At 43.7% G+C, this 26,727-nt stretch overlaps 1 long non-coding RNA gene across 1 annotated transcript; it reads left to right on the plus strand.

Moving 5' to 3' along the window:
- Window positions 1–64: 64 nt before the first annotated feature.
- On the plus strand, window positions 65–26,037 carry LOC116809158 (uncharacterized). Its single transcript, XR_012051444.1, has 4 exons — window positions 65–203; window positions 824–896; window positions 3,332–3,446; window positions 25,902–26,037. It is a non-coding gene; the product is annotated as an uncharacterized lncRNA (long non-coding RNA).
- Window positions 26,038–26,727: the final 690 nt, after the last annotated feature.

Here is a 26,727-nt window from a genome sequence, read left to right on the forward strand (position 1 = left end):
GCAGTCCCCGTGCTCTGCAGTGGCCAGTGTCAGGGGCAGCAGTGCTTGCCCAGGAGCTCTGCACAGCCCAGTGTGGTGAGCGCTGCAGCTGCGCTGGCAGAGGCCCAGGCAGGAACCTGCTGCTGGCCCGGAATGCCAGAGCCCTGCAGGCCAGGGACAGTGACCAGAGCCACCTCCAGCGCTGGCAGCATGGCAGCAATGCGGTGAGTGGGCCCACGCAGCTCTCTGAAATGCTCATTCAAGGGAAGGGGTAGTTCCATGTGGAAAATTACCTAGATAGCAAAAACTGAAAGAAACTTGAAGGGACACTGCAAACTTCGTAATCAAATGCTGTACAGTCCTATCTGTTACTCCTGTGAGTAGCAGTGGAGATTAGCAGTGTAACAGTTACCTCATGGATCTCTGTGTTTGTACCCAGAGCACCTGAGGGTGCTGGGGTCAGCCTTGCCTGTGCTGGGCCTTGGCCCCTCTCTTGCTCTTGTTTGTTTTATACAGCAGTAGACAGCAGTAGACAAGACAGGACTGTGCAAACCCCCTACATCACACAGGCACTCGTCAGGGTTATTTCATAGACAACATAAGAAACGGGACTGAAATTTAGGGGAGGGATTTCAAATGGTTGCCCAAATTACCTTGGCTTTACTTCCACCTACTTGCAAAGCAGACAAAATTGCTGTGACAACCTCAAAATTCTAATATTTCAAGTATTTTGAGGTGCATATTCAAGTGATAATTAGCATCTACCCAAAAAATTAAATCTGGTTTGCAGGGATTAATGAGTTTTCCAAAGATTGTTAGGATGCATTTTATTCTCCTTTTGCAGCTGGCCTTCCTTGTAATATCACTGTTTGATACTAGAATGGAAAAGAAGTCCCAGCTGCCAGCACAGCTGAATGGTGAGGAGTCCCAGAGCCCATTTTTCTTGATCATTTCCTTGATTGCGACCATGTACCTTGATAATAACAAACATGGTCCCTGTGCCTCAGTGGGGACAGGCACAGCTCCTTGCACAGCTCCTTCTGATCTCCAGTTTTTCCCTCAGAATATTCCTGCAGGTAGTGTTTGCAGCTTGCACAGCTCTGCTGCAGTGTGAGCCAGGCTTCTTCAGGGGAGTTTTTGCCATCTGGGGTGGCACGCACAGCAATAGCTACTACAGCTGAGATTATGATTCCAAACGTTCCATCAGCCCTTGCCACACACTTCCTGCTAAACAGGGAAACTGGATTCATTGATAATTCATATGTTGCCTCTGAATGAAAGTTGTCATTAATATTCTACGCATGTATATATTTGTGTAGCAAAGCACCTGCAGTGACTGTACCACTGCAGCCAACTCATGTACACGTTTCACGTCCGTCGTGGCGCCTGACCTACAAAAGATGTGAGCTGTTACAGCCACAGAGCTCTGGAAGAGAAAGAGTTGCATGAAAATGCCTCCACAGATTTGAACTGAAAGATCAGTGCAGCTTTAGGTCGGGACTGAATTCCAGTGACACAAATACTGTCATTACAAGGTGCCTATGCACATACCAAAGGAAATTGACTTGTAGCCATGTCTTGCAATTCAATTTAATGAGTCAATGGGCATGTCTACCTGTGTCATTAACCCTGTCACTGGGATAAATCACAAGAAATGAGCATTTTTTCTTCTTTTTGTTCACTAGTGAATAGTGACTTCTCTGTGGCTCAAACAAGACTTTAGAACTGCAATTTTCCACTTTATTGTTCCTTTAGATGCAAAAGTTTTAGAAATCTCACTCCCAGTACTCATGTGGGTTTTCCTCTACATTATAAACATAAGGAAGAGAGCAATCTGTGTGTCCCACTCTATATAACATTCTCAGTAGCATTAAAAAGAAGATAAACGAATCCTACCTCTGAGGTTCCTCTGTGGGGAACCTTGGCCCTGTGCAAAGTCTTCCCTTGTTGCAGTAAAATTTTTCACTGAAGTGAGTCCCTTTTCTAATTTAGCATGAAGGAAATTAAAATTAAATTTTGAGCAAGTGTTCCTGTTTTCCTGCTAAAAGTAGCCATGCCTGTTTTCATTCCATTTTGTGTCTCACCTGGACTGCCGATCACATAGAGCTTATAAAGAGTTTATGCTACTTTTGATGATGATGTGTTTCTGTATCTCGATACAATAGTCTTTGATAGACCAATACTATTCTGATGATACTGCTGTCACATGGTTCCTTCTTTAAACTCACATGTTAGTTCTTTTCCTAGAGCCAAAGGATGAAAGTCCAGGTACAAGCAGCATTTCAGCCACTTATCAGTTCTGTTTCCACTGGTGTTCCCTGCCAGGCCCTTATCTATGCCTGACTGCTCACCCTGGAGGTGCAGCATTCCCTGGCAGCCGTGGGCCTGACTCCTGTGCTAGTCCTGGGTTATCTGCTGGTTCCTCCGTGTTTTTGTGAGGTTGTAATTGGTGCCTGCTTGGCCTCACGTTCACCTTCTCTGTCCCCATACAGTGAGTGGGATGTTAAAAATATCCCTTTTTCTGGGAGACTGTGAAAGCAAGTGTTGCCTATAATAAATTTGGTAAAGTTTTTTAACGTAGCAGTTTTAATTGCAAGTATTTATTTTCAAATGAGAAGATGTGTTCTGCTCCCAGAATTTTAAAATCTATGGGAATTATGTTGTTCAAGGATAAATATGCTTACTTAAAAGCATTTATTCAATAGTTTTAGTGAATTATTTCTTATATCTTCAACATGTTTTTCAGGGTTATAATGAAGGCCAGCAACATGTACATTCCAGTTAAAGGGATGGTAAAGTAGTGCAGAGATAATAAAGCATCCACCTTTTAATCTAATTGGAGCATGCACTTTTGCCTGCAAAAGCTGCACATAGTTCTCATACTAATGCTGCAGCTGAACATGCAGATCAAGTCATCATAGACTGCTGTAGCTAACCAAGATAATTTTTTCATTAGTACCTGATTTGTGTAGAAAACTCCTGCAAAGATTCGTGCAGGTATTTGGGATCAGTTGCATCGCTCCAGATGTGCTGCACAGCTGCAGTTCAGCTGCAGTTAGCAGCTTGATGGACATGGCACAAGCCTTGCTGTACCTCAGCATCCCTTGTCCGCTCAAGCTTGCTCTTTAAATTCTGCTTTTACGGCACAAATGTGTTTCCATGGGTGCTGCAGAATTCCAAACACAACTCTATGGAACAAATTATTTTTATTTAGTCACTCTGTGAATATTGGAGAAAGATGTTACTCATTAGGTGATTCCTTTATAGACGTGGGAAACGGGTGAAGTCCCGCAGGGCCCGGTTGCCTGCGCTCTGCCATGTCGCGGTGACACAGTCTGTCCGTGCTCCGCAGGTGCGCCGGGGCAGAGCAGGCGGACCCGGCCCAAGGTGCTGCGCGCCCGCCCGCGGGGTGACGGGCGCTTCGCTGCTGAGGTTACCCACGTGCTGCCCGGAGATCTGCAACTGAGGTATGCAGGGAGCCTGGACACCACCTGCGGGGAAGATGACTTTTAATCTTACATGTATCTAAACAACAATATAATCCTGAGCAGAAGCGCTTCCTCGTACAGCAAAATGAATGCTCTTTTCCTAATGTACAATCTGTTTAGCTGACAAGCCTGCACCAGCTTTAATAAACTGACAGTATATCCGCCCATGAAAAACAGCAATATTTTACAACACATAGAGCTATTCAGAAATGTAAATGCCATACCAATGCTTTATTTTTTTACATTTTAGAGTATTTGTTATTACCAGAAAATGAAAATTGTCTATTAGATTAGAAGCTCATGAACATTACTGGTCTAACTAGCGGGCTGAGATGTTGAAATAGATGTGTGCTGAGAGCCCCCTCAACTTCTAAACAGCTAGTCCAGGTTTCTTTCCAACAGGACAGAATATTGCAGCTTCCCTACAAGGTGGAGGTAGGTGGCCCAAATGCTGTGTGATTCACGGCCATAAGAATGCACCACCACCAGCCCAAGTGTGGATACTCACACGCCCTGATCAAATTATATGTTTGACACATTCTTAAACTGAACCTTTCTGCAAGCAATTACACACGTTAGTGATGCTGTGATTCAGTGTGGTGCTGGCTGATGATGAAACACTGCAGTGCTGCTCCTCATGGCACATGGCACCAGGAAGCAGGAACCTTAGCTTGCCTTTTTACCATTGGCTTCCCTCTGGAGAACAGCTGTAATTAATATTATCTTAAATGGTTGTGAAAGGACAACTTAGGGACATCGCTTGTTGCATTAGGTGTTTTCTAGTAAATGTACTGAAAACTGTAAGTGGATTTAAAACTTTTGTCAACAGCAAAGAACACAGACACAGTGTGGGACAGAGCTCGCTGTGGCTCTGGGGGGCTGCAGCTGCTGCCCAGGGTAGTGCAGCTTCAGGAGCTCTAAAGGACAGAGGCAGTGAAAGGGTTTGTTCAGTGGTACATGAAGAGGAACAGTGCTGCAGTCAATCCCTTCTGGGTGCAACTGTAAGTACCAGGAGGGAGGGGAAGGGAAGGAAGAAGGAATATCTGTCCATTTTTGGAAAAGTTACAAATCTTAACACTAATACACTGTGATATCCTGTGCTTTGTCCTCTCAGGAACTCCTTTTCTTTGGGGTAAATAATTTCATGTCTCTTGAATACTCATTAAAACATTTCCAATGCCAACATTATCCATTCATGTTTATGAAGTCTGTTTATATTCGTGCTTCAGTAAATGTCACCATAAAAGTAATATCATCATATTGGAAAAAATCTTTTCCCAAACTAGTGGTAAAGCTCCTGGTGACTGTGATGGAATTAATCATCCAACTGGTCTGCAATGTTTGTAGACTCCATACTTAGCTGGCTGAAAAGCTCTCTCAGACATTTGGTGTACTTTTGTTATTTGTTCTAAGCATCATTTAGTGCCCTCTGTGATGTATTATATTTATTTATATATATATTATTAGAAAAAGATACATTTTAGGATGAGGCATTTTTGAGCAGGTTAAAAAATGCACTTAATTAAAATTGCTTCAGAAAGGATCAATTGTTCCCGACTCTCCACTGGATTTTCTGTATTCGTTCCAAATAGGAAATTCTAAACAAACTTCATTGAACTAATGTGTATTACCTTAAAAACTGATAAAAGACTGAGTTCTGGTGTTTTGAGAGCTCTCTATGAAAAAGGGAATACAACTTTACCTCAAGGTAAAAAATCAGCATCCAACCGTGACATAAAAGTTTGCAGGCAAGGCTTCCACTGGTGCCAGTTAGAGCTGCACTGTAGGGAGATTATAGTTATGTAATAGAATGTTTTAGTGAATAGTTTCATAGTTCAATACATCTTCTATGACTGGGAGAGATGTGGGGCAGAGTGGGCTCTGAACATGACAGGACATGATTTTCAGTGTTTACCCTTTATTTTACACCTGTACTTCCTGTGACTTAGCCAGAAGTGATCCACAACTCTAACCAGGAACAAAATGTCAGACTTGCATTATAAAGATTACAGTTGTGAAGTTCAGTTTGTTCTCATTTTAATCCATGGTGATATCCTTGGTTAGAAATAGTGTTAATAAATAATGACAATCTGTATTTGGAATTGAGAAGGATTTCTAATCAAGAATGATTTACTAATTCTTAAAAACATAGGAATGAACTCCTCTTTGCTTCATTTAGAGTCCCAGTAGATTTCCATTTGGCCTGGAGAGTTTTCTCTGTCCCCATTTTCAGGCTTCATTGCTTTATCTGTATTCACTGCATTATCTCCTATGGCATCTTCTTCATTATTAAGCAGGGTCTGAGAAGGAGAGATTGAATTAGAGCAATTTTGTCATCTTATGGCACAAGACAATACAAAGTATCTTGTGACATTTTTGAATACTGATAAAGTAGATTTTTTGATATGAACTCTATCTAACACATCTGATCTGTACAGTCTTCTCATACGTCGTATTTGCAGAGCTACTCTGTGATTTTTTAAAAACCTACCAACCAACCGATTTTCCTCTTTTAAGGACTTGTGGAAGGGGATGTAACACAGCCAGGGATTGTGACCTGTCTGTAAAAACCAAGAACTGCGTAAATAAGGAGCTTGAATTTGCAAAGTTGTTTTTTCCCTTAGCAACATTTCCTAGGATTCTTTTTTTCTCCTAATTATTTTTTACAATTAATCAGCCTAATGGTACATAACAGAGCTGAAAGAAATACCCTTTGTTTTCTTCAGAGTTGCCAATGTAACTATAATTTTAAAAAAACCAAAACAACAAAAATAAAATCAAATCAAACAGTGTTGGGCAGGGTGACTGATTGACAATGTGCCAGAATAATGAAGTTAGGTAAGGCTGTTAGAAGGCAATTGAATTATGGTGAGACAGTAATAACTACAGTGGGAGTCTGGACTGTAAAAACTGTCATACCTCAACAGACAGTTCTGAAAAATTTGCCTTTGTGCCACCTGCACATCTGTAGGAACAGGCATGTCCACTGCTGGTGAATGCCAGCGTAGGAGCTTGGTTCTGGAGCACTTGTGTGTGCAGTTCCTGTAGATCACAGAGCTTCTGGTACAGAAGCAGGACAAAATTAGGCTAAGAGTTACTGTAGTGAGTTGAAAAGAAAAAGTAAATTCTGAGGAATAAATATGGACTTGTTTGGGAAAAACTCCATCTCCTGCCTTGTCTGTCTGCTCAGGAGACCTTGACCTTTTATTTTCAGGTGAGCAGAGCTGGGCTCTGTTTGCCAGCGGAGCTTTCAGAAGCATTCTTTGAATGCTGAGACATATCCGTAGGCAATTTCAGCAACATGCCTTTTATTTTCATTTTCTTGACAGAAGAAGACCAAGCACTGAAAAAGGTGGTGATTGCATTTTAATAGCCAAGAAATCAAGTAATTTTCAAATGGCTAAAAACAAATTCACTGGGGAAAATAAACCAAAAGCATTTCCACCTTCAGCTTGAGAGATGAGCCTTCAGAGTGTATAACCTGCCAGGTTCTGTGTTCACCATTAGGTACTTTGTACAAACCACCTTTTTTAATTCAGGGTAGTTTTCCCACAAGGGAATCTTTCCATGCTCTGAGTTAATTATGTTTCTCTCCTCTCAAGTTTCTTTACTACCTAGAATTTTAAGCTAATGTCGTCTATTTTAGGTTTTTTAAGGTGCTCAGTACTATGATATCTATGTAGTCATCTAAAAAATAGATTTCTTAAAATCTGATTGCAGGGAACTAGAGGGCAGCTAGGGATCATCCTAGTTCTCACAGAACATAGTATCTCTGGGCTGGCTAGAATAGCTGTTCTCAAGTAGTCCTGCTATGCAAAATGTGTACATTTCAATGAGGTGAGTTAGTCCCTATGTTCTAGGAATGCACTTTGATAGTATCATCTGTCATTACTTACAAAACTGTATGAATTGGAGTGCACAGAGCTATTCTGGGGCTGCCAGACCAGTTAAGGGAAAAGTGTTTTACAGGACACTAGAATTGAGTTGCTTACAAGAACTCAGCTCCAGCTGGGGTCAATATCAGCAGGGACTGCTGTACTGAGAGACAGCACATACTCTCCTAAGATAACGGCAGATGCTGAGGTTTTGCAAGAAATCCCTTGCCCCACAACTTCCACCAGCCTTGTTTTTAGCTGGAAGTCTTCAAAGCCTGTTAACAAACAGCAACAAGTGTTCTACTGACACCTAGGATGGGGAAAATAAAACACCAGCAGTGCTAAATGTCACACTTGGAAATGGCAATCGTACATGTTCAGCAGCCCATTACCCACTGAATATTAAAAAATAATGTCAGTCCTTGCTGGGGCGATGCATCACCAGTCAGAAAATGGAAAGGACTGAGCTCAGAGAGAGCAGAGCCCGCCGAACATGTGGGCAGGAGCCTGTGCCAGTGAGCTCTTACCTAATAACTTGGTAATTCAAGCTCAAATACAGAGTCAGGGAGCACATGGTACATTGGAAATGGAGAAGAAAATGTGAGGACTTGTAGTAAACTTGTAGTAAAATTAATTTTTGTGGAATTTGGGTTGTTTCACTGAGTGACACAAACAGCAGTCTACATTTATACTGATTTATTTTCGTGCACTTCATTCTTCATTTTCAATTGTCTTGCTTCTTGTGGAGTAATTTGCATATATGCAAAATGAATGTAAAAATAATTAAAATTGTGTCCTTTCTCACTATGATTTTGCTAGTGCTAACAACAAAACAGGATGCAAGGCAAGTGGAGAATCTTGCCTTCAGGTATCAGTCTGATTTCACCGCATTTTTGTCCAGTTCATTGTTTTGATGTTATTCTTAATTTAGCAGTATTTTTACTAATTAAAAAAATACTCAAAAAACTGCGCCATTCAGAAAATTGCTGTGCAACTCAACAGCTAATACACATTTTAATCTGGAGTGTTGAGAATGATGATGAGAAGCAAGACAGGATGGAATGGGGGTAGGAAACTTGGAATAATTCAAAGAAATTAGAGAAAAGGCAAGAAGTTAATTTTATTCCCATTTATCAATTAAGGCAGGATTCTGTGTTTATCCATCATGGGAGACAGAGGGAAGGAAGGAGATGAGTGTCATGAGTTGGGGGTTTGGCTGTGAGCACACCAGTTGTGATGGGAAGGGTGATCACAGCAAAAGAGAGAAGTTGCTGTTGGTTTTCACAATCAGAGAATGTCTGAGCAGGGCAGTGATTGGCTCTGCAGAGAGTCTGTAGCCCCAGAGTAGCCAGGTGGCCAGTTCCCACTCAGTCTGCCACGTGAGCGGATCGTGAGCTTGGAGCCAGACAGGGTGCCAGGTGGCAGATCCATCGCCCAGCATCCAATTAACAATGACACTGGTTTGGAGCCAAGCGAGAAGGCGGCTCTGCAACAGGGACAGGGAGCATCAGCACACCACCAGTCCGGCCCCTATGGCAGCTCCTGCTCCTTCCATTCCTCTAGAAAGCTTGGGCTTCTCGAGGCTTTGCTTTGAGTGGTTTTGGTTGGTTGGTTTTGGGGTGGTTTTTAAGTGGTAAAGCTGTCTAAATCTTTTGGATGTCTTAGTGTTATTCTTTTCGAGCACTTTCTCCATGGCTTAGAGCAGAGCTGTGCCGTGCTGTGAGCAGTGAGTCTGTCCACACAAGAGAAGAGGTACCCAGGTCATTTAACTTCCAAACTGCATTGGGGTACTGATCCAGTTTAGGGAATGTTAGCCCGTGTCTGGTACTGGGATTGTGGCACAGGTAGAACACACCTGATTATACCTGAATTGCTTGACAAGAAATAATGAATCCACTTAGTTCTCATCAAGAATTTTAGAAATAAGGACAGTTTTCAAATTCTGCTTTTCACACTGGTTCAACATTCAGTAAAGGCAATTGCCCTTTAAAGGTTTTTTCACCTCAGTGGATTATGCAAGATGCTCTTGATTATTTACACATTATTTGATGGGTCTGCTTTTCCCACCCTTTACATCTGTCACAAATTTTCCATACCTTTAAATGGAAGTATAAAATTCAAAGTTTATTGTGATTATGTGGGCATAATAATAGATTTTCTGAGAAAGCTTTGAAAGACAGTCAGGATTTGGGAGACGGAATGGCCCAGTGAGGTTGTTGTTCGAATGATGCTGTTTGTCCACACTGGTGGCTCTCTGGAGGCAGTGCATGTGGTCTCTTCTCAAGCCTTACTGGTCTGCCATAGGAGCAAAGCCAAAAATTTTTGAAGTCTTTTCCACACCCTAGAAACCATATTGAGACATGTAATTAGAGAAAATCTGTCAGTTTTATTAGTATGTTGTCAATACATAGAGGTCTTCCATTTGAGCATCTTGCATAAGTACTAGGGTATTAAAAAAATAAAGGGTAGTATTTTAAAATTTATCTCTTGTCAAGCTTCTCATAGGCTGAAAATGGCATTCCACCTTTAGGTTGGCAGTTAGGGCAAGATAAACATTTCAGAATCAGGCAAATGGACTGGCTGAAAGCAAGATAATAGTTTATAGGAATGGAGCTATTTATAGCCTGCAGGATGCAGTGGTTCAGCGACAGCCCCATGACTCACGGTCAGCACAGGGAAGGTGCTCTCAGGGGAGAGGCCTGGCCAACATCTCAGAGCTGTTGCTGCAGTTGCACATGTGACAAACTGACAGAACCATGGCGGGGGCTTGTGATTCCACCTGGGCAGCTACAAATAGTGACATTTAAAACTCACTGGCCAGGTATCAGATTGGTCACATCCCACTGATTTGCTATATATCAGTACAAGGATATGAATATGAGACAATCAGCTACATCAAGCAGTGTTTAAAAGAAAGGGTGGCGTCTCCTTTGGCAGATGGAAAACAAAATACCAGTGCTTGTTTCAAGTTCTCAAATACTCTATTTGTTAGATCATGTAATACTTCTCTGTGTTAGACTTCCCAGTGATGAGACAGGACTGGCAGTTTTGATCCATAACTCCTTAAAGCCAAGGAAATAACCCAGCATTTTTGGATGAAAGGGACAGTAACGGATGTACTGCGATCCTGAGTTGACTCATAGTGGCCCTGTGACCTTGTGTTAGCCCTTCTCACCAGTTTCCATGGCAAAACGGAGCTAACAGTGCTCAATTATCCACTTTATCTACTAAACAGGGTTAAGGCTGGGGACGTTAGGACCATTTAATTACTCTTTGTAATGAGCTCTGAAGAGAAGTGTCTAGGAGTCGGTGGTGGTGGAGTAAATCTCACAGCTGCTGGATAACGTGTGCGGGCGGAGTGGGAGGCCGGGGCAGCAGCAGATGCCGGTGCTGCCGGTCCCCGGGCTCTGCGGCCCGCACGCCCAGCCGGTCCCGCGGGGCCAGAGCGGGGCTGGGGCGCAGCGCTGCGCTCCCACCGGCGTGATGCCGAGCGCCTTGCATCATCCGCCCGCCTCCCCCTCTCTCCGCACAGCTGCCACAGTCACAATTGCGCTGGGAGGAGTGTGTCCGTGGCATTTCTGCCCGTTGGATCCCTCGCAGGCCGTCCCACGGAGGTGGGGTTTCTGCCGTGCTTACGTGTCTGTGTTTTAAATCAGGCTCTCCTTGTGTAGCTGCCCTGCAGCCAGCGTGCCCCTCTGCCCTGCTCGCACAGGCTGCAGAGCGAGGCAACTTGTGGCTCCTTGGCCATCCGACCCAGAGCAGAGCGCCCTGCTCGGCTCACCGGCCCTTCGCACGGGAGGGACGGAGGGGTTCTCAAGGGAACTGGAGAGCGAAAAGGAGCTTGGGGAGACAAAAGGCTATATGAGATAAGTTTCTGGTTACCAGCGGCGGGACAGGTGCCCAGTAGCGGGCACGGTAATCCCCGACTGACCTCGCCGCCGTCCCCTGCGCACAGAGGAGCCCCACGATGTGCAGCAGCTCCGCCTTTACCAGGGCCTGCTCACTCAGCTACACCGCAACCCAAACGTGTCTGTAATCTCTGGCCAGTACGCAATGAACTCGCTGAGCGATTGTACTCCCTGAAAATGATTTATTTTGAAAAACAACTTAAAACAAGAGGCTTTTGATTGGTGGCTAAGTTCAGAAATGCTTTGTTGTCTTGTTCTAATGTTAAATGTTTGTGAAATATAAAGGAATTATTACTCTGTGCTTCTTTCATGTATTCTAACATGATTGCTTTTAGAATACCTCCATAATTTTGGACCAGCAGAAGGGTGTTTTCATGCCAATTTCTAAGGGCAGGAACTAATGTAGTCATTTTGATGAAGGCAGTGCCCAGTCAGAGAGAAAAGACAGAGAAATTAATGGTCAGCTCCAAATATTTCAAAACTGAAAATTCTAGGTAGGGCCTTCCCTAGATAATGTTTTTGCATTTTAATTAATTCTTCAATCTCTATTGGCGTTTTTTACCAGCATCATCAGGGTTTACAAATATTTATGTTTGGTTTTTTTTTTTTTCCAGAATGTTGCAGAACAACATATGAAAGAATGAAACCCAAATTATATTCTCTTCAAAGATATTATCACTTTGTCATTAATGTAATATGGGGCTTGTTTATCAATGACCTCACATTTTTAGATGCCAGCTGAGAGCCTGCTGAAGGACCAGACAATTGGAATGACTGTCTATAATTGAGCTGTCATCAAGTCAGCTGCCATCCCAGGGATCATGGAATCCTGTTCCTAAATGTCTATGACACCACAGAGTTTTGTGGGGAGTTTTACCACAAGAGGATGCGTCTTTTCCAGGCTTAAATAACCCCTCTCTCCTGGCCCTCTCTTCTCCAGTGATCCCAACTTGTGCTGTGGGCAGGCCCTTGGTTAGGCAATAGTGAGGATTTTGCAAGACATATGAAGGGTAAAACTGTGCTTGATTGCAGGTGGCTTTCACTACAGCGCTGCTAGATTCATGCTAATTTCAGTGTACACTAGATGTTAACCTCAGTGTAATTCTAATTTCAACTTTCCTTGCTCCAGTCCCTCTGTTGCCCCACTAGCTGACGGCCACGCCTAGCAGTGTGCTCAGAAAGAGGTGATGAAACACAGAGAGCCCCTGCCAGACACCATGAATAGTGTTGCCCCAAGGAAACAAAAATTGCTTGTCTATTTTATACCCATGTGCTGTGCAGATTAGGATATGGCTTCAGGTATTTGAGTGCTTTAAGCCTAACTGTAAGATTTTTTTTACTCCCGTAATAATGAAGTGGAACTAAATGCTCTGTTTTCCAATATGCCACAAGGCTGATTAAATAGGAGGCTGGGAAAGGGGATGAGGAATCAACATTTAGCTTTGGGTATTCTTTTGTTTGTTATTTTGGAACAGTAGGTTGGAGCAGATTACAAAGCTTGAAATGAATATAAATAGTTTCCTGATTTAAAAAAAGAAAGAGAAAAGCAGAAGAGTACTTAATTTAAACCTTGCCCTGAGGAGCTGGCAGCTCAAAGCCAACACGTGGACTTGTGTAGTGGCACTGTAAAGAGTAATTTCAAACCAAAAGGAAATTAAACTCATCTAGCTGGGTTTGCTTCAGTGTTCCCCCAGCCCAACTGTCTGTAGAGCTGTTACCAACATATTTGCACTGGGAATTAGGATGCTATTATTTGTAACAGCTCTCCTCCACTGCAGAATGGCTTCTTGGCACCAAATGATTTCTGCTGCAGAAATCCTCAAAATTTTAATAGCTCTTATCATCTGGGAAATACCAATCCATTTTTGGGGTCCTGGATTTACTTATATCATTAAGATTAGTTCATAAATATAGTAACAGTGACATCACTGTTACCTGTAAGGCTTGCATGGGCAGGAAGCTTCACTGTCTGACAGCTGGGTAGAACAAGGAAGGAAGGGCCAGGTAGGGCATTAGGGCAAGTGAGGAATGGAACAGCAGCCTCCTCCTTCCCAGCTCCCACAGTGTGACCTCCAGACAAGCTCTTCCCATTCATCCTAGCACTTGGTTTTCCTGAAGAAATCTGGCAAAGGATCAGGCAATGCATAATGGAAAGGCTGCTGCATGCTGCAAGGGACAAACCCCACAGCGTTTGGCATTCATTTCTGTTGCATTTGGAGATGTGGACTGGGTAATCCAATATGTCTTTGTGTCTTATCTGGTGTTGTTTGCAGCAGGCCTGTTTAGTGAGCATGTCACCTTTAGGCATTAGTGATGAACAACATCTGAAAATGGAACCCTAACAGGCTGCTGCTTAAGCTCATGCTCCATGGCTCCATGGCCAGCACTGCCCGCCAAGCCGAGCTGACCCAGGGGCTGTCCACTTTGTCCTTAAGCCAAAAATATGAACTTATGGTAGCACACAATTAAGCAGTTCAGAAATATCAGTGGAAAATAACACACCTTTATTTATCCAAATCTTCTTATTTACTTCTTATTTACAGGTCTGTGCAGGCATAAATAACATATCAATGCATTTGCTTACTTCATGTTGCACATGCTAATTACTAGGCACAGAATATCACTATCTCTGCCTAGTGCATCAGGAATTGTAGAGGGTTTTGGACTCACTAATAAATACAAATTTTATTATCTATTGAGAACAGGGCTGAAAGAGGACTTAGCAAAAAAGGCCTTGTGGATGGTGTTTTTATTGCTGTCCTTTAGTGAATATCATCCAAAAGAATTTCAGCACTATACTTTGCCATCTCTTCTGAGTGGAATACAAAATTATATATAAATATATACACTTAAATGTACCTTTGCAGCACTTTGGGGAAGATGGGGCTAACTCTGACCCAATTTTTCACTGAAGTGATTAGTGATTAGATGTGCCTCAAACTGAAATCCATTAAAAGGTGCTGCTGTGCTAAAGCTTCATCTCTGGTGATCAAGTTTCTTTAAGGAGTCTGCAGTTACCCACTCAAAAATAGACTCACTAACAGTCACTTAGTAATTTTTGAATATTTAGGTCACTTTTCATTTCTAGTTTTCAGCTTTGGAAGCAGAACCTGGTACAGGTAGTTATTGCTCTGAACTGTCTGCTGTTCCCACTTAAGGGGGAATTTCACCATTAACTTCATCAGCCAGGACTTCTAGTTCTGTTCAAATTTAAATGTATGAAAATTTCAGCCATCACAGTTCCATGTTTCAGGACGGTGTATCACTTGCTTCTGTTCCAATTCAATCCTTTTGGTTAGTTAGGGGTCTTTTTGACTGAAGCCCAAAAAGGCTGAGGGGTTTGGTATATTTCTTTCCCTTCCTTTTATGTGATTTCAGCCATACCTGGATTTGGGGATTTGCTGAGCTTCAACAATCCCATTATAACCAGAGCAATGCAATTTGCAGACAAGCTCTTAATGTCATTTACAGTGATTATATCTGTGTTAAAATTACAGCATTGGTTCAGAGCAATGTCATTATTTTAAATAATTATTTTAAATAATTGTAAAACAAATCAGTCATCCTTTTTTCGTAAAATTGCTTCAAATGACTTTTCTTCAAATACTTCTCTTAGAAGGAGGCCTGTTCTTGTTCTCTGTCAGCGACTGTCAGGTGCAGCCAGGCGTGGCTCACGCAGTGTCATGCCAATACTGAGCAGGTCAGGCTTAGCAGAGGTGCTATCGGCTGCTCGGGACTGTGAGGGGATTCCTGGGTGCTGAGTCTTTCCTGCAGCACAAGGAGCATTGAGCGTGTAGTTGGATAGTTTATTATCAGGATTGCTTCTATTACTATTATTTCCATGTTCATTTTACACTCTTTGCCTTCTCCAAGGATGGGTTCTCCGTTACCTTGTACTTGTTCCCTGATGTTATGCTAGTTCTGGCAGGTTGTGCTCACACCCTACAGTCACTTGGCCAGAGCATCTTTTCTAGCCCTTTGGAGAAATGGTCTTCTGGCTTTAACCCTACAAAGAAGAACATGAGATTATCTTAACTTGGTACTTCGTTATTTGATACTTGAAGATTTTAGGAGAAAAATAATAAAAGTTTCCCTTTCACCGCTCCTAACTCAACAGGGTATCATGACAGCTCCTGTTTTGAATGTTTTGTGTTACCGGGACTCTGGACAGTTTAAGCAGAGAGAACCAGACTTGGAAATTAAGCTCTCAAGGTGTCTGTGCTCGAGGCAGCTGACTCTGGAACGCTTTGCCGGGCTGTCCATGTGAGGGAGACAGGGAGCTGGGCCGGGATGGGCTCTTCATCCCGGGAAACCGCGGCCAGGGCTGGCCCGGGAGCGCCCGGCAGGAGCCGGGCTCCGCAATCCGCTTCTGCCTGGGAACCATGAATGGCTCAGGACACGAGTGTGCTGCCAGGAGACGAGTGCAACTGAGAACACACAAGCTGCTGTCAGCTTCATAAATGAGTCACCGAGAGAGAAAAGAACCCTTTGTAAGTCAGGCACTTCTTACGCTATCAACTTGTCACAAGTGTGAGACCTAAGCAAATGCTTTCAGCATCTAAAGAGATGATCCCTCTGCAGGGCACTCGGTTTCATCCTGATGATGTTTAAAGACATTATTTCATGTCTCTAAACATTGTCTAATGCCAAACAAATGCCGTTTGCGTTTATGTGCTCAGACTAACAGTGACATCCAGTGGCTGAGCGACACAACCTCGGGAACAATCGCTGCGAATGGAGCGGCCGAACGGATCAGTCATGGTGACTTAGATCACATCGACTGAAGAGTGAATATGTAATATGTCATTCTCAAGACTTGTGTGACAGCCAAACCCATTCCACCTTCCCACTTGTTCTCTTAGGAAGAGCTGCAGTGTTTACAAGAGGAATAGTGAGTTCTCCTGTGGTGGTGGTGGCTTTAGGCATAGACTGACTCCTCGTTTAAAAACCTCCTTTTATCTCTGTGAACAAGTCTCGCTGCGCCTGTAAGCACTTCGGGCGTGACCAAAGCTGATGGGTGTTCTGAGAGCTGCCTGGGCACTGGGGAACAGGTCTGCAGCAGCAGTTGTCTAAGATGTAGAATATTGTTTCATGTGCTCCTGAGTCTGCCAAAACCTTTAGAAGGGAAAACAAAACAAAACAAAACAAACTAACAAACAAACAAAAAAACAAAACAAAAAAAAACCACCAAAAAAACACCCCAAAACAACAGAAAAGGTGACTAGAGCTGGTAATGCAGTGTCATAAACAGGGCTGGCATTTCTCTGTGCCCCTGATGCATCTGATCAGGGTATGTGAATGCAGATCAGAACATTTTTTTATTCCTGAGGTGTTATTTGTTACTGGCCTTGGTCCCAAAGGCAGCCCCTGGAGCCACCACTGCGCAGTCAGACCCCTGGGCCCTGGGCATGTCCCAGGTGGAGGATCATGCACTGCTCTTTGGGATGGCTGCTGTGCCCCTCCTGATGGCAAACTGCAGCCATCTTCCTCTCTTACTGCTCAGCTTCCAGAGAGACATTTGTGTTTTGTTTGTGGTCTGACAGTTAACAGAGATCCTAATGACATACAATTCATAGAACTTTGGGATGGTAATTACAACAGCAATGCCACATTCCAGGAACAAACTCGGGTATTTCAGAGAAAGATCACACAAAACCAGGAACAGCTCCCAGAAGTCTTCTGACATTAAGTGTACAAATAGCTTGATAGAATAAATGGTTGCTTCCAGCATGAACAGAACTAACTTTAGACAGGAATCCCTAATGTGCCTGTCAGTGCTTCCAAATGAATGATTGAAGATAAAAATAGATTTATCATGTTTTTGCTTGCATAGGGCTTCAGATCTGTGAGCAATATGGAATCACCCGCTGCCAACATCCATGTGAGCCCACCCTAATGTACTGTGGAAATGATTCCACAGTGTCCATTGAGCACAGCTAATTTCATTGTCACAACTGGAGATGTCCAAGTTGCAGTAACAAGAAGTGCTTGGTAAATTTATTTTGACTTTGCTGTTTCCTGAGTAATGTAAAAGTGCCACTGCTATGAGGCCTGTTCTACACTATGCTTCATTTTCTTCTAAGAGCCTGCCAGTGAACTACACACACAATCAGAAATATGTTTCGTAAGGCTGACCTGAATATAGATGGTCTTTTTTGTTGGTTTCCCCTCAAAGTTTTGGTTTTATCTATTTGTTTTTATTGACTGTATAATTGAATTTGCATAACAGTCTCCATTTAGCCAACATTTTTCTTTTAAAATAATTCCACTTGCCTCTGTCTTGTGGCCAAATTTCTAACAAATATATCAGAAATATCTGTTAAAATATTCATAGTACCAGTAATACAGAAATATTGCCACAATATCACTGGATGCCTTAAACACATGCACTTGTAAATAGTGTCTGTGTCACAGGGGTGTAGTGTGGCTGTGGCAGCTCCTTCTCAAGCACCCACAAGCACTGACAAAGCATCCATTCCCAAAATACCTGATGAGAAGATGCCTTCATCACACCTGCTCAAAGGCCAAAGGATTTCACTCTTTTTGTAGGTGCATCATTTATCAGAAGAATTAATAGATCTTGTATTTAAGTACTTAATTCGCAACTGAAGAGTAAAGCCGGGAAAAATGAGTTCATTATTTGTCATGGGTACAAAGTACATTTGCTTTTACTGTGTAGAGTAATACATTTGTAGTAAGACTTTATTCTTCAAGGTTCACAAGTCAAGATTAATCAGTTGTGACCTTGGCACACAGCTTATCTCTTCATGAAGCAAAAGCTGAGCAAGGGAATCTGAAACAAGGATCCATACGTTTATATAGAGCTGAGACTGACTGAATGGTTGAAATGCAATTGAACAGCAAAAATAGAATTCCTTTGCAGAGGAAGAATTAAAGACGTCTGGAAAAAGAGAAGTGAAATATGAGTAATTTTTCAGTGAAGTGACATTACAAATTAATCTCTAACATGGCTGAGGTTGATGGTTATAGTTCCTTCCCTAGTATAATCCTTTCTCCAAAGCAGTTCTCCATGCTTAAAATATTCAGAGAGAAAGATACAAACCTCAACATTTTAAATGCCAGGTGCTTTATTGACAGAGTGTTTGCTGTTTGCTGCCAAACAAAATTCATGTTTGTTTCTGCTTGGCATTTTTACTCACTGGAACTTTTAATTTTTTATCTACTTCATCCATTCTGTAGTAGCAAACCAGACTATAACTGTGTAACAGGCTGCTGCAGTCGCCCTGGCATCCACAAGCAATGCTGCCTACACAGCCAGGACCAGATTCCCTGTGTCTGAACTCTGTTGGGACACTGGGAGAGCAAAGCTCCTGCCTCAGCTCTCTGTTCACAGATCTCAGTGTGTGCATGACAAGGAACAGCTTTGGTTTATATACTGACAGGGAGTTTTCAGTGATTTTATAATCTAAATACACTCTCCTTTTTAGTATTTTCTTTCTTTTTTTATACCCATCAGAGCATCCTAGACCTCTGCCCCACTTCACCAGTATGGTTTCCCTTGATAAGGAGAATTCCTCACATGCTGTTTTTGTCTGGTTTAGGATTATTTTTTGTTTCTTCTTGATTTGTATGTTTGTGTGATTTTTATTTGTTCCTCTGAAAGCAAAAGGCTTTTGTATTTCCATGCATAATGCTGGCCTGAAAGCCCCCGTGCTGCTCAGGATCTGGCTGCACTGCTCTGTTCACACTGTGGTACTCAGCTCTCTTCACAATCTTTTTCAAATTGTCCACTCTACAGTTTAGCAGATCTTCACCTATAGCCACAAATGTAGAAGCAATTCCTAAAAGGAGTATTTTTGCTTAGTTATGTCGTTTTCTCTGGCCTGCTCTAGTCTACACATTATCCACTAAGTTTACACATGTTTACTTAGAAAATGCACAACTGCCACCATCAAGAGGAATTATTTTGAGCCACAACTTTCTTCCTATTTCCTTCTGGTTTTATGAGCTTCCCTGCCAAGACTAATCAATATGTAAACCTCTTCATGTTTGTAGCAGGCCTCATCTTTGTATATTAAAAGTTGTATTTCATAGCTTCCAGATCTCACAATTTCATCACAGCTTCCATGATACTCACTTTTTCGTTCACTCCTGCAGGCATGAGTTTTGTTACTTTAAATATTCTATTCATTTTTGCAGTTGTTGACAGAAACTTGCAAATCTGTCCCTGCAGGCTTGAAGATTATTAGGGACATTGCAAAACACAGAAGCTTAAAATGAGGCACTACTTTAAACTTTGGCTCGAGAGAGTCCTCATCCTGATTCATGGCTTTGGAATTGCAGAACTCTATCTAAGCTCCTGTTCAGCCTCTCTAATATTTGGATTGATGTTGCAGCCAGGAGCCAGCCTGTTGGTGTTGTGGCTCTGGGGCCGCCCAGGAGCAGCGCCTGCACCCCGGCCACCAACCTGGGGCAGGTGGGGCATGGGACAGCACCAGCAAGAGGAGTCACAAATGTGGTCACAGCTGCTTCAGCTGCCACTCCCTGTGCCCAGCACAGGGCTCCACAGCACAGGCTCTGTCCTTACACTGGTAACTAGGGTTTCAGCCTGACCTAGGACTTCTACTGCCTTTTCATAGGTCCACTGAATCATTTATGTTTGTATTAATGTTTGTAATCTTGTTTTTGAAAAGGGGGTGCTGACCTTTGGCCGATGTCATTTGCCAGACTTCCTCCAAGCGATGCCATCAAGAATTACAGGGATAATGAGGTAGAACAATTTATTAATCTGTCATCCCTGAGCAAATGGGCTACATTTGTTTTGGAGCCTTAGTGTAGTGGTCATGGGTTAACCAGCTTGTAGAATCCCTTAGGCATTTCTTTCCGGGTAAGCATAAACTGGGATTTCATTGACTTACCATATAGTAGAGAAAATAATGGATGAAATCTGTAATTAGCATCAAAATTTCTTGGATTTTCACCGGATCAGGAATTCACTGATGGCTTCACTGCTGCAATTCTTTACACCCGGAGAGCTCTGGAGAAGCTTTAGCAGAACTCCTGCCAGCACCACAAGTTGCAGGAGCTCAGTTGACAGATTTGCTCACGGAAATACTCAGTGGCTGATCTGCATTCTCTTCCCCGTGTGAGGCAGAGCTGAGAGCCTGGTCCCTGGCCTTTCCTGGGCTTCTCCTGAGAGCAGCTCCTGAGCCAGTGTTGGTGTCGGTGTCCGTTCGGCAGGACTGTTCTCCCTGCTCTGCCCCTGAGCAGGGTCCGAGGCAGCAGCTCCTTTGCCAAGGCCCAGGCCCAGCCCGTGACACAGCCGGGGCTGTGGTGATGTCAAGTTGCTGGAGCCTGTGGGGTTTGCCCAGATACAGCATGGGCTATTCTCCAAGTTTTGGGAACGATGAAGATGCAGTTCCTCAGTTAACCCCTCCTAGACACCTGAGCACAGGCGGACTTTCATAGACATTAGTCAGCTTTATCATGGCTGGGGTAGGCACAGAATTTTAGTCCATAAAACAAATAATTGGATACTCAAGTTAAAATTTGATTCATCACATTGTTTTCCTCTCTTGTTCTAATTTGAATCATATCAAAAGTGGCTGATGTAACAGACTTTCAGGTTCAGCCTGTAGGTACAAAATGTCTGATAACATTGTTCAGGGCAAGAAGATTGTTCAAATCCTGTAGGCAAGGGCTGGAATATCAGATTCCGGAATCCTTGGATGCATTTAAACATCCAATTTAAATAAATGCAGCTTACAGGAAGAGTTCTACCTATCATGTTTAGGGCAAAGAAAAGGTCTAAGTTGGGATATTGCTGACACCACTGCTGTACTATGATTAAAATATGGCTTTTGATTAGTAAACAGATGGAGTTTGATCTGCATCATGAGCCTGAATGAATTTGTTGCCAGTTCTTGAAGCGATTTGTGTTCTTGGAATCAAAGTACCAAACAGTAACAGATGTGAGTACACTGAGCTGTCAAGAGCTTAATGAAGTAAAACCGAGATCACTACCCAGTTTCAGAGAAGGGTTAAGGGGATCCCTTTTTGAAAACTAATTATTTAGGACAGCACACCTGTCATTAGGCAGCAGAAGATACCAAAAATTAACCATTTTCTTGCATGAGTTCTCACTCTGCCACATGTGGTTGAAATGATAGACAGAGTTGTAGCTCAAAATTAATTGAGCTTTCAAATTGGGAGAAAGCGGGAGAAAAAATTATCAAGGGTTATTAAAAGCAGTTGAAATCACTAGCACAGCACACCTTCCAGTTGAATAAACCATTCCCTTTCAATTCTTAATAGCATAAAGACAATTTGGTACACAAAACACAGACAGTTAAATCCAGCAGATGTGCAGCAGATGTGACATCTGCTTTCAGCATGGTGTGGGAATAGAGAGCAGAGCCTGGCCGTGCGGGGGGCAATGCAGGAAGACCCAGGTTTGGGATGCTCAGGGCTCTGAGCACGGGCAGATCCCTGTGTGGGGAATCAGGAGCTCTGTGCCCGCCTGCTCAGAGGCTGCGGGCAGGCCATGGGCTTGGAGCTGGCCGAGGCTGCCTTTGGAGAGGGCCCAGGGAGCAGAGGTGGCTCTGTGCACAGAGGTTACATCAGCTGAGTGAAGCGGGGGCCCCGCTCGTGGTTACCCCCATCCCAGTGCCGGCCGTGCTCGCAGGACGCCGCTCACTGCGCTCCAGGGAGGCAGCAGCTGCTGCTCTCCCTGACCTACAGATGTACACGTGGCGTTACAGTTAGAGCTGTGAAGATGCTGTCTATCACAGTTTGTCCCAAGTGGAATGGGAAAAAGCTCACCCTTGGGGTCAGGCCTGCAGAATTGCCCAGAGCCCCCCACTGAATCCCGCAGCTCACCAGCTGGCAGCAGCCTCCCCTCCTCTCCCTCCATTTGATGTGGGAGCACCAGCCAGCCTGGCCGGGGGGAAATCACCTTCCTTCAAGGGACACTGGTATCTCCACTGCTTATCTGATCTTTCAAGTGTGAAGAATTTTGGTTAATTACCAATCTTCATTAGTTTTGTTGTTGTTGTCAAAGTAACTGCATGAGTAATGCACATCAGCAGGATTAAAATCACCAAGTACTTTCCAAGGAGAAGTGTTTCCACCCTTGTGGAGGCTGGTGACCAAAGCAGTATATGTCTAGGGATGGGAGAGCTCTGATGGCAGTGGTGGCTCTTTGCAGGTTGCTATATGTGAGTAGTTTCACTCATGCAACTTGTGCTATTAAAATCACTCACCTGGTACTGGCAAGCAGGGGGGCTCAAAAATCCAGGCATGGAAAGGAGACACGATGGCTAGCATTGGATGTGCAGAAAGGAGGGAGAAGTCTTTGTTACTCTCCATTTCTGTGGTATGAAGGATGTACAATGCTGACCCTGGGGCTCCTCTGCAGAAAAGCAAATTTATAATTCTTAGGAGATTGCTGCATGTTAACATGAGATTTGGGTGAATATATAACTGCCTCCATAGGGGTCTTTCATCATTTAGCATCCTACTGATGCCTGCTTTTCCTCTCCACAGGAATCCTGCCCTGAAATGATTGTAAATTACCAGGCAGAAATCTTTGATCACTCACCAATTAACTCCCTTCCTTTCAACATGTAAAGCTCTGTACAAGGGAGCTCTGGTAACTTCAGTGTGGAGAGAAACATTTAAATTCAACCTACTTGGAAGTTGGTTACCTGCTACTTATTCCTGAACAGAAAATTTCTTCTGTGGTTCTTTTAGGCTGTTCCTTTCAAGTAGGCACAAATCCAGTGTGTGAATACTGATGCTTTCTACATCTGCTCCTATAAAAACTGAAATCTTCTAATCAAACATAAATCTTTGACCTTCATAGATTATTTCAGTGAGAAGTAATACATTGTTGTAAGCAGAGAGATCGAGATGGAGAGAGGATGCTCACTTCTTTCCTTCATTTCTTTTTTCTTGGGCCATAGTGGGAAGCAGTGAAATAATCAAGGTCTGCTCACCTTCGGCAGTGGGCACAGCCTTGGCTTTAGCACTGCCCCTGCGCTCGAGGTCACAGTCCTGGCTCTGCTCAGCTGGAGCCAATGCTCTCAGGGATCACCTTCCACCTGCCTTTTAGATCCGCAAAGAGAAGGATTTGCTTTCCTTCTAAATGAAGGATTTATCAGTTGTAATTCTGCATGATTTACATATTTGTAAAGGTTTTTTGATACTTTCCAGAGGGCAAACTTCGTTTCTAAGGCTGAGTGTCAGCATGGCTCCAGCCAACACACAAGGGACTGAAGGCAGTTGTGAGTTGCCTTGTGATCCTGTTTGCAGAGTCAGGTTTGGTGTTTGCCAGTTTTTGACCTTCTAGAAATTATTGTTGAGTTGTAGCACAGTCTCAAGTTCTCATTTTCTAGTAAGTTTAGGACTTTTCTTTTTTTTAACTCTACACTATCTTACCCATTCCTTCCCAGTGGGAAGTGCCCCACATACTGAATCCAGCAGTGGCAGCCACAGAATTAGACTCTCACTTCCCCCGTGAAAACATCGCAAAGTTTATCTTGACTTTTGTTCTACTTTCATTAAACCCATGAAGTGAATTTTAGCTGTAAAATAAGTCTTACTGACACGTGCTCTCCCAAAGCAGGTATCTAAAATAAACCCAGTGATTATTAGCTAGCTATGTTACAGGAACTATAAAAAACAGGGAGGACATTAGTGTCCCCACTGAAACAGGCAGATCTTGTCACAGAGAACAAGCTTTCAAGGTAGAGAAAACCAAACAGCCTCAAACAAGTGGTGTGAGGGTAAACAGAGAAAGGTGTGGCCTTGAGGCCATAGCACATCCAGGAATAAGGCCAGGTTCACTCTGGAAGCAGGTTCCTTGTGCCCTCTGGAGCTCTGCAGAAGCCCTGGCAGCACTGAGGGGCTGCCTAGGTGTGACGGGCTACTGGGCATGGGGGGCTGCTGGAGTCCAGCAGCTTGGGAGAAGTATGGCTGGACCACCCTTTTTAGCTATTTTTTAAGGAGTGAACACAATAAAGCAAAGGCTGGTTCAGTAGAGATTGCACATGGCACGTAACCACTGCTCTTCAAGCATCCCAGAGGGCTCTGCACACATGGATGACAGAGGGCTCACCCTTTCACAGATGAGAAACTGGAGTTTATTTAAATCAAAGGTGGCTGGAATAATCCAGCACAAACATTCCATTTCAAAGCCACTCTTCCTCCAGCCCTCCCCGCCAGGCTCCCAGCAGAAGGCTGGGGAAGGTGCTGCTTGGGGTAGGCTTGGGCTGTGGCACCAGGGCTGTTCCCATTGCTGCTGTGGCCACTGTCCTCACGCGGGGTCCGCCAGCCACGGCCTGGTGCTGGCTCATGGCTGCGGTGCCCCCGTCCCTGTGTGGCCCACGTGGCCGCCTGTGCATTCCCGAGCTGGGGAAAGGGTCTGGTGCAGTTGCTGATGGAGCCCTGGGCCGCAGCGGGCAGGAGCAGCCAGAGCAGGAGCCAGCTAAGCAGAAATATTGGCCTACATTTGTTTCTCCGCCTGGTGGAAGGCATGCGAGTTTCTATGGCAACTTGTGTTTTCTGTTCGTCAGGCCTACTGACTCACTTCTGAGGGAGCCATGAAGAAAAAAGATTGTTTTCTTTCTGTGCCAAGTCAAGTGGCTCCTTTCCTGCAGCCCACAGCTCTTGTCTGAGGGCTGCTGGTCAGAGTTTGTGACTGGTGTGACTTCGCAGCATCAATTTAGGGCCACAAGAAAAGACAGTAGAATGTGACAACATCCTCATCCCCTTGAGAATACACTGGCAATGAGTTACGTTTATCTTCATTACAAGAGGATGACAGCCCAGCTGGAACCCTGGGACAGTCAGGCTGATGCTGGTGGCAGCACAGGGCTGTGCAGGAGGGCAGCAGGGTGGCTCCCAGCATGTGCCTGTGCCATGGGGTAGCCCAGAGCACACACCCTTAGTGATCTTGAGAGTGCTGATGGGATAAAATTACCAGAGAGGCCCAAAAGAGTTATTGCTGAGGTTAGTTCCTGTAGGGGGAATCAGAGCTGGCGAGAGCACAGCTCAGTGGGAGGAGCGGATGCATGTGCAGAGCATGGAGCCAGGCAGAGCAGAACGTGTTGGTTCCTGAGCACCTCATCACCTTAGCTTTTCTAATTGAGAAACTTTCCTGCACAACCGAGCTCGATTTTCCAGCAGAGCCCAGGGATGTTGAATAACCATTTTTCCTTGAAATGGAGGGAAGCTTTGCATCCACTTCTCTCAGGCTCCACTGAAATTCCCAGCTATTATACTCTAGAGAACACTGCGAACACTCGCACAACCAGCAATTCTTCTGATGCTTTTTCTTTTGCCTAATCACAAACATATGGTACACTTTAGGGGAGATTATCCTGATATTGTTAGATTTAAAATGCAGTTTTCTTCCAGCTTTCCAAGGTTACAGCAGCTATCCAGTTAAAGACTAGAGCAGAAATAAAACGTTAACGCAGCATGACCTTGGTCAATCAGTTAATCTTTCTCTACCCGATTTATTCCAGCAAAATAAAAATCCATCCCCACACACTGCAGAGTGCTTTGAGATCCTGGGGTGAAAGGTACATCATAAGCTAGAGTATTAATTATTGAAAGCCTGATAGAGTGTGTGGTGCTGGAGGGAATGTAAATTAATTTACTGTTGGTGTCTGTTTGTTTGTGCACAGCTGTGACATATATCGCTCATGGAGGTGCAGCCCCTGGGCCTCTGAATGACTGTGAGGTGTGTGAGGGCTCCATCTGCAGACTACTGCTACTCCAGGGAGTAAAAACAGTGTAAAAGACTTTGTCACCATTTGGCAGAGCTCCTTGTTCATTACCCTGCGAGGGGAGGTCAGGATGCAGGCAGGTGTCCGCTGTCACCTGCAGAATGGCACCTGGGTACCTGTGCATAACATGCAGAGGCAGAGCCTCCCATCTCTTGTTCCCCTGTCACTATTGCAAGCTTGAGGTTTTGTGGGAAAACCTCTTCTAAAATTGCTCATAAATGGGTTTTCTGACTGTTACATTAAGCTGGATTACACAGCATGGAACATTGATTTTTAGATTTGAGAGTGCTGAATAATTTACGTGCACATTGCCTCCTAAACCAGACTGTGGCTGTGACGGCCCTGGCCCTTCCCAGAGCAGACACAGACAACTGTGGTAGGATACAGCCAAATGATCAACTCTCTTACTTTTTAGCATCTGCTTTTAAAAAGGCAGGTAATTTCTAACATCATTTTGTTACTGAGATTTTATTTTAAAGTGTCCAGGAGTGTTATCCCACTGCAAGCACAAAGCATGATTTTTAGAGCTACTGTTCCTTAAAACATGCTTTTGCTATCATTCCATTTTAACATGGCCATATATTATGAAATCTAATTCTTTGATACAAGCATGAGTACACAGAAACAGCAAAAGGAAAATTGTCTTTTTATGAACTATGAAGCTGTTTATTTTAAATCTAAATAAAACCTTTTTTCAGACCTTTTAACAAATTGAATTGGCTTG

The sequence above is a fragment of the Taeniopygia guttata genome, chromosome 19 (genome assembly GCF_048771995.1).
Source record: "Taeniopygia guttata chromosome 19, bTaeGut7.mat, whole genome shotgun sequence".
In the NCBI taxonomy this organism is placed as follows: Eukaryota; Metazoa; Chordata; class Aves; order Passeriformes; family Estrildidae; genus Taeniopygia; species Taeniopygia guttata.